General features: G+C 41.7%; 1 long non-coding RNA gene across 2 annotated transcripts in view; it reads left to right on the forward strand.

Annotated features, from left to right (window-relative positions):
- The window catches only part of LOC143836793 (uncharacterized), a 108,912-nt gene that overhangs the window by 36,541 nt on the left and 56,818 nt on the right, over positions 1 to 15,553 (forward strand). For both annotated transcript variants that reach the window (XR_013230740.1, XR_013230739.1), the window contains exons 2-3: positions 229 to 378; positions 462 to 577. This is a non-coding gene — a long non-coding RNA (uncharacterized LOC143836793). The remainder of the gene's footprint in view (positions 1 to 228; positions 379 to 461; positions 578 to 15,553) is intronic.

The raw sequence follows: 15,553 nt of genomic DNA on the forward strand, positions 1-15,553 counted from the left end.
GGCTGTCCCCCAAAACATAATGTTTCTTGAGTTGGAATTGGCAATTAAAAAAAAATCCCTCAGTTTAAAAGTACAGCTATCTTTCTTTGTCAACACATTGTGAAGCCACCACAGTGACCATTTATGGATTCTCAAGTAATACTGGATGCTATGAATTTTTCATTGCATTTGGATATTCCCTATTAGGCATTAAGCTTAGTCACTCCTGCTTTGTGTCTGTCTTTTCAGTAACCAACTTTGCTATAAGTGTTGTGTGCAGGTGCTCTTCATGCACAGTGTTTATGACTGCAAAGAGAGTCAAGCCTTCGGAAAATATGCTGCTGTTTGGAACTGGGGATGCTTTCTTCTCTTCCTTGCCAAGACTGAATGTGTACCATGGTAAGTGTCAATGTTCCACATATTAAGACCACTTAGGACTCATTTAGATTAATGCTGATTGTCTGCTGACATTGACTCACCAGAAGCTGCCTGGATTTGGGCGTCCTTCCCAGCATGTGCCACGTAGGAAAACAGTGCATGATGAAAGTCCTCTCCTGTTACAATTCCAGCATGCCAACACATACAAACAGAGATTAAGGTAACATGAGAAAGCACCCCGGGCTTCAGCTTTAACAAATTAACTGATGGATTATGTCTTTAGAAAGTGATTGACCAAATGAAATATGTCGTTTCAAAGTGCAAAGTTGCCAAGAGGCCATGTTAGCCACGCTCCATCCGCTCAATATGTTGCTCATTATTTCCCTGCTGACGTTTAATTAGGGCAGGGTGCCAAACCCTTTCATCCATATCTTTCAGTCGCTAATGATGAACGATACGACTGAGTCAAGGTAGAGCTTTAGCTTTAAAAGCCGCAAACTGATGACGAGATCGCCTCTGACCTTGTTGTGCAATTAGGCAAATGTGAGCATCCGATGGCAAGTAAATTTTAAAAATGGAGCACCCCCCCCCTTCCCCAATTTTGATTCATTCATTCAGGTAACAAACATGAATGGAAAAAGCAACAGATGATCTAATGCCATTCATTTTTTGTCTTCTCTCTCTCTCTCTCTCTCTCTCTCTCTCTCTCTCTCTCCTTGCCTCGCCTCGCCTCCTTCTCTCCCCGTCTGCTTCGTCCTTTCTTCCACTTTTGCAACTGCTACTGGACAAATGTAGAAGGCTAGCTCGATAATGAGTGGTAGGCATTCCCACAGCTCCCTTCTCCCAATTTAGTGTGTCTAAGCACACTGAGGAGTGAGGAACATTGTACACGTTTGAGGGACCGGGGAAAGAAAAGAGTAGGAAAAGGGTAGCTCTAAATGAATGGCATAAAGCTTCAATAATAAATGGAACGAAAGCAAATGAGATTTTTGAAAAACAGATTAAATAGGAAACATTGCATGCCTCTGCACAAGATACAAATGAAAACACCAAAGTACTGAAAGCTGACTGTCATCAGTATTGCAGGTAGTAGCTCTTGTGTCTGATGAAACAGTAAAGCTCTCAGTGAAGTATTCGCCTTAGAAAGACATTGGGCTGCAATAGCGGAGAGTTCTCTCAATCCCACGTTTGTCTCCAGAAAGAAAAGCAACATCAATGGACCGGAGAAGCTGAAGGAAGCAACTGGGATGTTTTGCCCTTCCCTTGCCTTCCCTTTTAATCTGCACTTCTCCCCCATAATTTTCCCTTCAGCTTGGGTTCAAGACTGGTTGGGGTTTTTCTGGTCAAGTGGGAGAATATCATAGAATCATAGAACCATAGAGTTGGAAGGGGCCATACAGCCCATCTAGTACAACCCCCTGCTCAACACAGGATCAGCCCAAAGCATCCTAAAGCATCCAAGAAAAGTGTGTATCCAACCTTTGCTTGAAGACTGCCAGTGAGGGGGAGCTCACCACCTCTTTAGGCAGCCTATTCCACTGCTGAACTACTCTCTGTGAAAACTTTTTCCTGATATCTAGCCTATATCGTTGTACTTGTAGTTTAAACCCATTACTGCGTGTCCTCTGCAGCCAGCAGAAACAGCATCCTGCCCTCCTCCAAGTGACAACCTTTCAAATACTTAAAGAGGGCTATCATGTCCCTTCTCAACCTCCTTTTCTCCAGGCTGAACATTCCCAAGTCCCTCAACCTATCTTCATAGGGTTTGGTCCCTTGGCCCCAGATCATCCTCATCACTCTCCTCTGTACCCTTTCAATTTTATCTACATTCTATCACCATGAGTTATATGCCTGACTGGTATTTCAGCACCCACGGTTTTCATAGCTGGCTTGAGTGCATGAAAATTCAACACTCTCATGGATTTGTAATGCATTTATTTATTTACATCCCACTTTTCTCCCCAGATCAGACTCAAAGTAGCTTTTAGAACATCATTCTCCACATCTACATTTTCCCACCACAGCCCTATCAGGTAGGCAAGGCTGAGAGGTTTCACAGGCACAAGGTCACCCGGCAAGTTTCCATGGCAAAAGTGGGAATTTGAAACTGGGTCACCCATGGATCTAGTCCTGCACTCTGCCCATTAAACCACATTGGTTCTCAATCTTTCCCATCCTCAGTTATGGAGAAGATCAGTGTTTGGATGCAGCTTGACTGCAATACTATTGCATCTGGGCTTTGCATAGTCAGTGTGTGGTTCCGCTTACCCTTTGGGCTCCCATTCTATTAGTTTTTTGCTTGTTTAGACTCTTTCCATGCCACTTCTCCAGACTCCTGCTGGAGTTCACAGTTCACAGTTTTAAAACTACAGGGGAAAAAAACAAGCATGAAACAGCAAACTATTACAAAGCCAATAAGATAAAAGTGCTCATTCAAAGCCTTAGTAAAAAAAGGAGATATGCCACTACAGAAAAAGCATTCTGAAGGTGAGATGCCCAGTTTTAGCCATCGCCACCCTCTCTTCTGAAGGCAAGGGCAAAGAGAGCTGGGTTTGAGAGGCAGGGCTTTCCCTTTCCCTTTCTCCCTTCCTCCCCCTCCTCTTCGGCTTTCCTTCATTTTTTGTATTTCCTATCTGCAATTCTTTTGCAACTTGTTTGGGTTTGGCTCCTGCAGCAACCATTTTAGGTTTGGTTATGCCTCCTGTGCAGCCATTTTGGAATGGCACTCACCACCCTCTCCAAAGATGCCCATAACCTCAAAAGGTTTGGGGATCTTTGTCTTTGCCATTGTTTTATTATGCCCTCAGTTCCTGTTGGTAAGCTCTCATGGTTCAAAACAGAAAAATGTAGCTTGAGGGAATAAAACTGGTTTTGTTTATTTCCTGCTTCCTATTTGAGAACTTTGCACAGCAATTTCATTATTTTTCCCAACAAGCTGCAGTATATCTAATATTTATCTCTAATGTTTCATTTTGTCCCTGAATTTCTGAGTTAGCTTCTAGCCACATCTGTAAAGCATCAGCTCAAATGACTGAATGATTTTTTTCCTGTGGTGTTTTACTGATGAACACCTGCATCTCTTTACACAACACACAAAAAAAGTCTTGATGTAACCTCTACAGCAATATTGCTTTTTTGCAATTTCCTCTCTGTCCTCTCTCCCTTTTTTCTGGAGGGGGGGTAAGGAAGAGGAACACACATAATGATCTGTGCTGTATACAAAATTTTAAAATGCAAACACCTTAGATCTCTAGAAATTTTAAAATGCAAACACCTTAGATCTCTAGATGCTCCCAGCCATCAGACTACCTGTCTACCTTTTTCTGTTTTCATATCCTCAGCTTTCCTTACTTCCCTTCTCCTGACAACTTATCCTAGGAAAACTATTGCCTAGTTGAACCATTGGAAACCTGAAAAGACTTGCTGGGGGGGCCCATATTTCCCCCTGTATTCCCTTATCCATACTACTTCCTCTTTCCCTCCTTTTGGCAACCCCCATATCTTCACCTTTTCTTGCTTCCTTCTGCCCTTTGCACCCATCAACCAACCTTCCTTTTATCTCTTTCCCATCTTTAGATATATTTATTGTTTCATTTATGCCTTCCCTTTCTCTACAATGGAGACCCAAACTAGCTTCCATCATTCTCCTTCATTTTATCCTCACATCAATCCTGTGAGGTAAGTTAGGATGAGTTGTCCCTCAAAGGCCAAAAAAATCATGTAAACCACCTTCCTCCTGCCTCTTATTGAAAGAAACCAAGGCTTGAATAGTGTTATTGCCTAGCATTTATTTCTTTAAACTATGGGAACTGCTTCTATTATTTTGGAGAGGTTAACCTGCCCCCCTTTTTTAAGATTTCAGTTTTTACTGCAAACCTAGGACATTTTTTCAATCTTGTAGAAAGATCTGACTTCTCTGTTCATTACTTCAGTCTCTGGGTTTAAGCATCCACAGATTGGTCTACATTGAGAATTAAGTATATTGACTGACTAGTAAGAATTCTCTGGGAACTCAGAATGGTAAAATTATTATACTTACCCAAGAGTCTATGTTCTTGGGAATCCCAGGTGTTTCCAATCTGCTTTCACGTTCTTAGATTTCAGTACACCAAAATGACAGGGGTCCAGTCCATTCAATAAAGCCCTCAGTGTAGGCATGTCTAATTTAGAGACTGTTCCTTAATTAAAGTATAATTAAATTAAAGGCTGTATCTAATCAGTACGTTATCACCATACAATAGTTCTTGAATTACACAGTCTAGGCATACCTTTTTGTACAAAAGCCTTGCTTAGTATGGGCAGTACACAAAAATGGTTACTTTAGACATCCAGTTTTTAAACAAAGAGGGTTTGGGTTGCCTTTGAGCATATCATGTTGGGCTACACCTAGGTAGTTATCTGCTACACAAGAAGATACCTTATACCAAAGAACACCTGGTCCCAACCTTTTTGAGTCTGTGGGTACTTTTGGCATTCTGACACAGCATGGCGGGCACAACGACAAATGGCTGACACAGGAAGTGAAGTATTACATAGCTCCAGCAGTAACACTTAACAAATTTCAGGCAGAAGCTGTGTTTCCAAGAATATCCTTTTAAATGAACATATGGTTTTAAAATATTTTCTTGCACGAACACAACATACAGTAAAGATCCTTGTGATACGATGGTGATTGCTGCAAAAACAATGTTTTAAAGATATACACAGCCAAATACATCTTCAGTGGTCAGTCAGAAACTTTGTGATCAAAAGCCCCATCTGGACCCATTCACATTCTAAAAATGTGATAACGCAATCCCACCATCCTGCACAAGAAATATGCTCCATTTGGCCCTGCAATGCCATGAAGTGCCGCGGAGTTGAGTGGGGCACTTTTTGTCCCCTCCGGGCCTCTGTAGTATGGGGAGGACCTGGGCCTAGAAGGCCTGGCTTTTTCCATCCACATGGGTCTCCACTGTGCTAGGCCCCATTGGTCCATGGAGCGCTTAAGGAAATTTGGAAAATATCTGTGTTCTCTAAAGTGTGGCAACAGTGGCCTACTGCACACCAAGCCTGGGATGGGGCCAGCCTGTCAGTAATGTTATGTGGAAGCATGGATTAGCCCCTTTTCCATTTGAGAACCCTCCCAGCCTTTTCCACCCATGAAGAATTGGCCTTAGTGGGCATCAGGAAAGGTGTTGGTGGATACAACGGCACCAATGGACCAATTTGGGATGCCTGATCTATCCTATGTTGAGTTTTACTGCCTCTGGAGGGTTTAGGCTGAGGAAAGTCTTCTCAAAACTCATTTAACTGGAATAACAACATGGGGACGTCTTCATGCAAGGTTTGTGCTCTGCCTCTGATTTCCACTCCCCAGCTAGGTCACCAATTTCTTTAATCTTCTGAATTTTTCAGATTGCTAAATACTGAATATTAGCTGTCTCTTGAAAGGTCATAGCTACATAAATTGTTGACATAGCAAGGATGGTAACTGTATTCTCATTGTGTATATTAGAATCCTTTCAAATATTGTTCATGTTCAGGATGACTCACAACCTCTGCAGATGGCCAAAGTGTTGCAATGGATGGATGAAAAGGGAGGAACAAGACTGATGACTGGTGATTGTGCTTTGAAATCCCACATTGATTGAATCTTGTGCATAGGGACTTAATGCATGATGTGTGCAGACACTGCTATTCATATGGAGGTTGTGACTACCATATATGTCCAGTGCTTATCAGAGACTTGGGTGTATGTAGACAGAGACTGGGATGGATTATGAATAAGTGGTTTCCTCTGCTGTAACTCAGAAGTCTGCCCTGGTTTTTATTTGGTTTCTGCATGTGACCCCACATTCCCCTGTGGTTTTTAAAATTCTGTACTGTACTTAGCCCCTCCAGTGGTGACTACCCATTTCCCTCACCTTTTCCCAGCACTATAGGAAAATTGCTTTGCAATGCTTTTTACCCCTTTTATTCAGTATCTGGGTGCATTTTTTCAAATACAAAAATGTTCCTCTGTTTTTGTCTTCACTCTGTCCTTCATCCACCAATGGGAGGTCCACCAACCCCTTGCTCCGCACTCCCGACCAATGAGTGTTGCATGGACAGGAGGAAGAGCCCTCCCACTCAAAACCTTTTTCTGGTTTCTGAGGTTTGTCTGCTTTTTAACTGATTTTGTGCAGAAATATTTTCTTTGGGAAGCACAAAAGGAAATTGCACTAACAGAGCACATGCATAAACAGGACAGGAACTGATTTAAAAGGGTAAGCAGATCAACTACTTGGATAATGCAAAGAAAAAGGCGAGTGCATAATCAAGCTTGGCTCAATTTCTGATCAACATGTGGCAATAAACAGGTTTCAAGGTTGATCCTCTCATCATCTCTCAGTCATTCACACACACACAACTGCACTTTGATGGACTACCCAGTGCTTAATTTTTCTAAATTAAATTTTAATTTGCTGCCTGGCCTCCTGTCTATTAAACTACTGTTTAAGAAAAGTCAGGTAAAAAGTTCAACAAACAGGGCACAGGACTATACATGCGGGTGTTCTGGAAAAAAAGACAGCTTGATCCTCAAGGGATCATTTGCTATGGCATATTGAATTGTGTCAGAGACTCCTGGCTAATCCTAACCTAGTGCCTCAGCCTCTTCCAATCTGCTTTCAAATTTGAGAGGTATTGCAAAAGTCTTATTCCTCCCTCTTTCCCCACTGCATATTTCCTACCTCTTTGTCCACCTGCCCTTTAGTTCATTTTCCCTAGCAATTGCTCCTTATCTTCGCCCTCCTTATGTACAGATTATATTACTTTGGCTCGCTGCTGTAAATTTCAGCAGTTGCTGTTGTATCTGCTCTGAATAATGTTAGGCTGGCACTTGAGTATGAGCCTGAGGATGAGTGCAGGTCTGAGGTTAAACAACAGAGGAGGATCCATTCCCTGTTTATTTATTACATTTTTAAAAATCTCACCATTCACTGAATCTGCCTTATGTGGTGGTTCAGATATTTTTGCTCGTGCTCTTTGTCTCTTCTTGGGGTATGTTGGCCTCTTCCCCTGCCAGTCAGGATCTGTTCTCATTTTATCCATTACGAGATATCCCAGCAGCACCAGTTTTGCTGCTAAAATTTTGCCTCCTTTTAATTCACATGTTCTCCATTCTTGCTTTTGCTCATTTATTGTGGGGGAAGGGTTTGTATAAGCAGGTAACAGAGAAAAACCTTAGAATGCTATTTGCCTGGGTACCAATTTGGCTAAAAGGGGTCTGTTCTGCCTGGGAATGTAGACAAAATTGGCACAATATATTGGATGTGAATATCCTGGTAAAATTGGCAATATAGGAGCACATGATGAATGGACTCTTCCATTCCATTCCTGACTGACATGGACATAAACAAAAGCACAAGAAATACGTGCATACATCCCTTCTGTCAGAGCAGATGGTAGGGCATTGCTCCGGGCTTGAGTAAATTCTCTATGATGTTTAGGGTTCTCTAATGTATATAAATACTTTAATGGGAAAATTTTTAATCATTGTTCCCTGCTACAGGATTATAATGTATTTGTGTTCTATCATTTTGAAGAGCAATGTCCGTAATCTTTCCCTAACAATTATCCTGGCTTGTTGATATCCCAAATATATCAAGGCAGTATTAGAGAAGCCAAGTTGATGGAGTTTATCCTCAGTCTTTATCATCCAACTGGATTGGTAAGTATCTGAGAAAATTAGGAGAGTTAAGCCAGAGGGAAGAAAACTTTTCTTAAGCCAAACATATAAAACCTGAAGCCAGGCACATGATTCTAGTGTACTAGTCCTGCTTCCAGTCTAAGAAAGGCATGAGATATACAGCGAGGCACTCCAAACAGGGATCTGAGGAATTTAGATTGAATTGCTTCCTATTTTTTATAATCATTGTGCATGCAAACCTATGTGCCATATATAAGCTGTGATATCACAGTTCCTTGGAATACTTTCAAAGCATAAGGAATATGTGAGCCCTCTTTTGTGAAAAGAAATCTTAAGGTTGCTGCAGATGTTATTTGAATCTGGTCAGTTAGTTGTGTTAAATGTGTTATCCACAAACTGGCTGCTTGAAATACTACTCCTAAATATCAGAATGCTTTCACTTGTTCAATTTCATAATTGCTTATCTGCCATCTATGCTTTATGTACCTTTTGGAGAAGACAAGGATTTTGGTCTTAGTGAAATTAATTGTTAAATACTTTTCTTGTTATAATATTCCATTAGTGCTCAAAGAGCTCTTCTGAGCCCTACTTTGGTGTATGAAAGTATAGCTGTGTCATCAGCAAACAATAACATAGAAATCGTTCTTCCTGCTATTTTTGGTGGATGGAAATCAGGGTTCGTAAGGTACTGCACCATAGAGTTGATGTCAAAGTTAAATAATAAAGGAGCAAAGATGCATCCTTGTTTAACTCTTCTTTTAGCTGGTATTATTTGAGACAAATGGCCTTGTGGGATATAGCTCATGGTTATAAAATTACTATAATATAGCATTAGTAAAAGTAGCCTATGGTCTATAGTAGTTGCTTCTAGTTTCTGCCAGAGTTTATTTCGTGAAATGCTATCAAAGGCCATTTTGTAATCTACAAAGGCTACATAAATTGCTCTGCGTGGTTTGGCAGTGTACTTCTCTGCCAGACGGCTCAATAACAAGGATTGATCAATTGTGCTACGTTCGACACTGAAACCTGCTTGCTCTTCTGTGATGATGTTCTCCCTGTCAAGCCCTTCCCAAAACTTCCGGCACAAATGCCCGGCATAGAATTTGTCCACCACACTCAGCAGGCTAATTGGACATAAACTGGAAAGATCTGATTTCACTCCTTTTTAATATATAGGTACAATAGCAGCCAAGCCTCAATTTTTAGGAATCTTCCCTGTCTGATCTATGTAAGTAAAGAGAGTAGCAAGGACTGGGGGATCACCATTCTATATCCTGTGTGATTAATTCTGGTGGCACCAAATCACTCCCTGGAGCTTTCCCAAACCTCAACTTCACAATAAGCTTTTTAATTTCTATGACTGAGACGGGATGCCAAGGAGATATGTTTTCAAGATCAGAGAAGGGAGAAGACTTCTGATTGGCCTCTGCAGCAACAAATGTTGTAAAATAAGTCTCTCATATTTTAGGAGATATCACACAAAGTAGACTATTTTCAACAGACTGAAAAGCTCTAGAAACAATTTTCCAGAAAAGTGAGGGTTCCAGAAGACTCAACCAACACAGAGGAAGACTGTGCCCAAAGAGAAGGGTGTCTGAGGATTTTAACATGGAGGAATAATGGAATAGAACAGAAGAAAAATCCTTTCCGTTCTAGGATATACTGCCATTTCTTCAGACCTTTTACATTTAAAACTCTTTCAGTTGTACCCATTTTAATTGAGGATTCTTCCTCAGGAGAAACATCAGGAAACCTTTAAAGGGTATTAAAAGAATTTCCACACAAGTAGCAACATTTTTGCACCTCTTCACTTAACCTATTTAAATTTATCTATTTATATTGTAAAAGTAAAGGTGTCTCCTGTGCAAGCACCGAGTCATGTCTGACCCTTGGGGTGACGCCCTCCAGCGTTTTCATGGCAGACTCAATACGGGGTGGTTTGCCAGTGCCTTCCCCAGTCATTACCATTTTATCCCCCAGCAAGCTGGGTACTCATTTTACCGACCACGGGAGGATGGAAGGCTGAGTCAACCTTGAGCCGGCTGCTGGGATTGAACTCCCAGCCTCATGAACAGACAGCTTCAGACAGCATTTCTGCCGCCTACCACTTTTGTACTCATATTCAAATCCTTTTTTCTCAGCAAAAAGAAGCAGTGCACCTAAGGTGTAGATAAAGTAAAACAGGAGACATAGCAATGATGGGAGGAGGGGAAGAATTGACAAGTAATCTGTCCTTAAACAAATGCAGTATTTGTTGATGCCAAATCATGTTCCTATTGTTAGGGCCTCTTGATCACCATACCAAATAGTATTGTTCAGCAGGGATACAAAAAGCACCAGCTTTGCTTCTGTTATGTAAAATAGGCATTATATAATTATGACGCCTCATCTTCTTACAAAGTCTCTAAATCAACAGTAAATGCTGTGCACTCTCTAGCTGTAAATAGGAACATATTGGCTTTGATTTCTCCAGAACGTTACATAATTGCTTTGATCTTTATCGTGAATTACTCTTCAGCTGAGTTTCATGGCCTGTTTTGTCAGTTGAAAATTTAGGGGTTGGGTAGAGGTATTATAGACCAAAATGAGAAGAGACAAGGGTTTTGTTTTGTGCTGGAACAGCTGCTGTGAATACCAAGTTTTCCATAGAAGAGATTAGAGCTCTTCAGCTTGGAAAAGTGATGGCTGAGTGGAATATATGCTAGAGGCATATAAAATCATTAATGGTTCGGAAAATGTGCTAAGGAAACACCTGTTTACCCTTTCATAGAGCACAAAAACACATGAACACCTGATGATTTCCCCTAGCAACAGGTATTGAAAAAGTTAAATGATTCCCCTTATACTGCTGAAATGTTAGATAGAAAATGCGCTTTGCCACATGGCATAATAATGGTCAGACACAGAGCTGCCTCAAACTTTATGCACCAACTCTGTTTACAAAGGCCATGGTTGTCTTCTGTGCAGGAAACATAAAGTGTGAAGAGCAGGTGTGCTCCTGAACACATATCAGATAAATACAAGCAAACTGCAGGTGGTCTGCTTTTCAGCTGCATGGCCCCAACTCTCCTGTGTGAGTTTATACACTTGCTGCAGGAAACATCAGTGTAATTAACCTGCAAATATGACTGTCACATACATACAGTATGAACATGCTCTTAGGAACACTAAGGGGGGAAATAGCACCATCAATATTCCTGACTCTTAAAGATAGCCTGACCTTATTGACTATACCAAGAAATGTACAAGCAGCCTCTAGGCTGCTTGAGTATAAGAAGGCCCATCCAGAGAGTGAACGGGCCAGAGAGCTAAATAAAAACCTGTCTTGAGTTGAGGCAAGCTGACATGTTCTGTTGTTCACAATACTACAATGGGCATGAAGGAGTTACCCAGTGAGGAGCTAGCAGAGGTGCTCTGGCCAGTAGGAATGACCATACACTAGCCCCTGCATCACACATTCATAAAGAATGGTGGATGACTGATGAAAGCATTTAACAGAATTCTGCACCGCTAAGCTCTAGAAGAAAGTCAGCATTTATAATAGCAAGAGCTGGCATTGGCCATAAAATGCTTCTCCAGCTTCAGAACTATAATCCTTATCCATTGTTTCTCTTAATATTTGTGAAACTACCCTGGGGGAGTGTCCTAGCTGTCCAAGATGGAATAGGGCCAATCAAGGTGCGGCCAGCTTTGGTGGCGTCACCCTGATTGGCCCTGCCTCTACAGCTCCCGCCTTCCTTCCCAGGATGCTAACCACTTTGCTCCTGCACCTGCCTGAGATAGAGAGACACATAGACACAGAGAGCCCTGCCAAACCGCAAATGACCTTTGATTACCTGCTATGGCTCCTGCTGCTAGGAAGAGAGACAGACAGACAGAGACAAACTGCAAATGACCCTTGCTTCCCTGCTAAGAAGGAGCCCTGATTACCTCCTGTGGCTCCTGCTGCAAGAGACAGAGAGAGATCTGCGGCTGCCTGGGTCCCTTGGGTCCCAGCACCCATGGCATTCCTGGTTGCAATGGCAATTCCTGGTTTTCTTGCTAGGGACAGGGGAAGAGCCGGAACGGCCCAGAATGTGCATTAAACAAAGAAGAGTACCACACAGAAGACAAACATAGCCTTAACAAACAGAATTGGCACAAAGTTTGAGGCAGATCTGTGTCAGACCAGTATCCAAAATTCTAGACCAGCATCTTCAATTCAGCACTGCTGTGGTGCTTTACACCTTAGAAAGATATCCCATTTTGTGTGGTTTTATTTGTAACCATGTTTTCACAGCTTGGACATTGCAATGTTATATTGTGGTTAGAAACGTATTGGGTTGAACCAGTTTTTCTACTCATGAAGAAGAAGGGGTCCCCTTTGATTAACAAAAAGAGTATAATAGGATTTATGGAACCTGCATAGACAAAAGCCATGGGAGACTAGGGCTACAAGGAGAGTAGAGAAAACTACAAGAAAAAAACTGGATGGATCCAACTTATTGTCTCTCCCCACTGACCTATCAGCTCTCTCCACTTACACTCATGCTTCCATGGTCATCCCAAGCTGCATTAATGGTGTCATCTCATAGGGCAGTGAGATCCATTTGGGCCTGGACTTTTTCTGTTGTCAATCCAGCCTGGATGTGTATGAAAATAAAAACCCAGGAACTATTCTATTTATTTACTTTACTGCTTTTTGCCTTTTACTCTAACTCACACTTGGTAGCTGACTATAATCAGCAGTGAGTAATAGGCATCAACCATTTATAACGTTAATCAAACACCAACCAATTGAAGACCCATCTAAAACATTCCAGAGTCCAGGGATACAAATCAAATTACAATAAACCTAACAAGGCTGTTTGAAAAAAAAACAGCTGTTTTTCTTGCCTTCAGGCAAGGTGGTTCTGCAAATGGAGTGCCTCCAGCATCCTATTCATACCAGAGAACTGCTGCCATGGCAGAGAAAAGGCACACAGTCTCTCATTGACGGGTGTTGGCTGGAGGATTTCACCCTTAGGCTGGTTGTGAGGACCTAGGTTTATTACATGGGCTCAGAGAACAGAGATGTTTCTTTAGGTGTGTGTGTATCCTAGGTCACTGAAGGCTTTCAAGTAATATCCTCCCTGCTTCATCATTTCCATTGGGCCATGTAACATTGTCTTTTATTGTGCGATCTGCTTTGGACATTAGATGCATTTCTGGAGAAGCAACTTCATTCAAAAGACACTAAATGCCTCCTCCTTTGCAACATTTAACTGGGACCCTGAGAATCATGTATGAAGCCATTAACACTAAAAACGAAATCTACTGTCAAGCTATTGTAATAAAGGACCAAATTGAAAGTGGAATCGGAGAGTCTTATTGCTACACTGTGCCAATTATATTGCCACATTGTTTCTTGGCTGCAAGACTGATAAGAATCTACAAGCACCTAGAGCCCAAGGGACTTGAACATGTCTGGCGAAAATTGGAAATCAATAGGAGTCTATAATCGCAAGCAAACAGCATCATTTTTGTGGAGGTGAAAGATGACAGGCATCATTGCAGTGCCGGAGACATTGCTACACAAAAACGCATTTGTGAAATCCTTCTCTGCTTCAGGACAGTGTTAAAAAAGCACCTGGTTTTCTTATTAAAGCAGGGCTTTAGACAAATTGAACAAATGCTTATGGTTATCCTTTCAGACAATTGTTTGAAATAAATGTGTTAGCCTTTTGAAAATAACTTTGAAAGGGATGTTTTGTAAACTAAGGAAAACAGATTCGTTTTTTGAAATTTGCAACCTATATTTAGTTGTGGACATGCTGACACAACAACTGCAGATTAGCTTACATTCACAAATTTATCCAATGATGTCTCTGCCGAAGTAAATGTATCACAAAGATCAGGGACTCTAAAGCATGAGAATCAAGAGGCTGCAGTTTTAAATATAGGCAGGGTTTAATAGTGAAATTCTTTTCCTGCAGACAGGTGCAGCAATAGCTAACTAAATTGTTTTCAGAATTTACTTTAGTCTTTTTCATTCACTTATAATTCCTGAAGTGGCCTGGCATGTGATTCACCCAGGACAGTGTGAAATATGGGCTTGGATCAAAGAATGGAGTTGTGACAAACATTAAAGTTCATCTGCCTCTTCCCTAAGTGGCCAATGATGGGCCTGGAGGAGGTGGGAAGGGGACCAGCTACTTTTACTTTTGCCATCTATGGCAAAAGAGCCAGAATGTTGTAGTGGTTAGGAGTGCAGACTTCTAATCTGGCATGCCAGGTATGATTCTGCACTCCCCCACATGCAGCCAGCTGGGTGATCTTGGACTCGCCACAGCACTGATAAAGCTGTTCTGACCAGGCAGTGATATCAGGGCTCTCTCAATCTCACCTACCTCACAGGGTGTCTGTTGTGGGGAGTGGAAAGGGAAGGGGAATGTAAGTTGCTTTGAGACTCCTTCGGGTAGAGAAAAGAACCAACTCTTCTTCTTCCTTTCACTTCTGGGGGCATGGCAGAGAGGCGTGGCCTACTGACATCACTTCCTGAAAAATCTTGAAGCCTGAAAATCTTTCTTTGGTACCACTATGGTCTAAAAGTTGAAAAAGGATGCCCTAGATATATCTTACACTAGAACCCTTTTCCATGCCAGGATGTTGAACTTCTCCAGTTGTAGGCAAATCTGAAAGCTTTTCAAGGTGTTAAATAAACAAGTAGAGCTATCAGCCTCCATGTAAGATCTGGAAGTCTCCTAGAATCACCAGTGCTCTCCAAACAAAAGAAATTTTGAACAGAGTTGTTTTCTGTTGCCCAAGAGGGTTGGACAAGAACCAGTGGGTTGAAATTAATTCAAAATAATTGTTGGCTAAACATGTGGAAGAAGTTCCTGACAGTAAGAGAGGTTCCTCAGTGGAACAGGCTTCCTCGGGAGGTGGTGGGTTCTCCTTTTTTGGAAGTTTTTAAGTGGAGGCTAGATAGCCACCTCAAAGAAATTCTGATTTTATTAACTTAGGCAGATTGTGAGTGGGTGGGCAGGAAGGAATGTGCCAGTGTTTGTCTCTTGTGACCCTTCCTTACATACCCATGGAATTGCTAATTGCTGCTGTGGGGTGGTAGGTGAGTTTCCTCCAGGCCAGGCTGGATTCTGGAGATTTTTGTTGGTGAGATCACTTGGACATGAAATTGGGATCACCGTGGGTGGGAAGATAGCTGTGAGTTCCTGCATTGTGCAGAAGGGTGGACTAGGTTACTCTGGAGGTTCTAGGAAACTCTATGGTTCTAGGAAATCAGTTCTCCTGGAGAGGAGAACTCTATGGCATTATACCCCATTGACATTTCTGCCTCACCAAACCCCACCATCCTCAAACTCCACTCCCACAGTCTCCATAGATTTCCCAACCTGGAGTTGGCAACCTTATGTAATTGCAATTATGGCCATATACGTTATAAATGGACTGACTTGTTTGGGTTTTTTATTGTTGTGAGGATCATAGCTGACCACAACTCCATTTTACAAGTTGAGGCAAGTAATGAAAGGATTTTGATTCTACATG

This window comes from Paroedura picta, chromosome 4 (genome assembly GCF_049243985.1).
Source record: "Paroedura picta isolate Pp20150507F chromosome 4, Ppicta_v3.0, whole genome shotgun sequence".
Classification (NCBI taxonomy): domain Eukaryota; kingdom Metazoa; phylum Chordata; class Lepidosauria; order Squamata; family Gekkonidae; genus Paroedura; species Paroedura picta.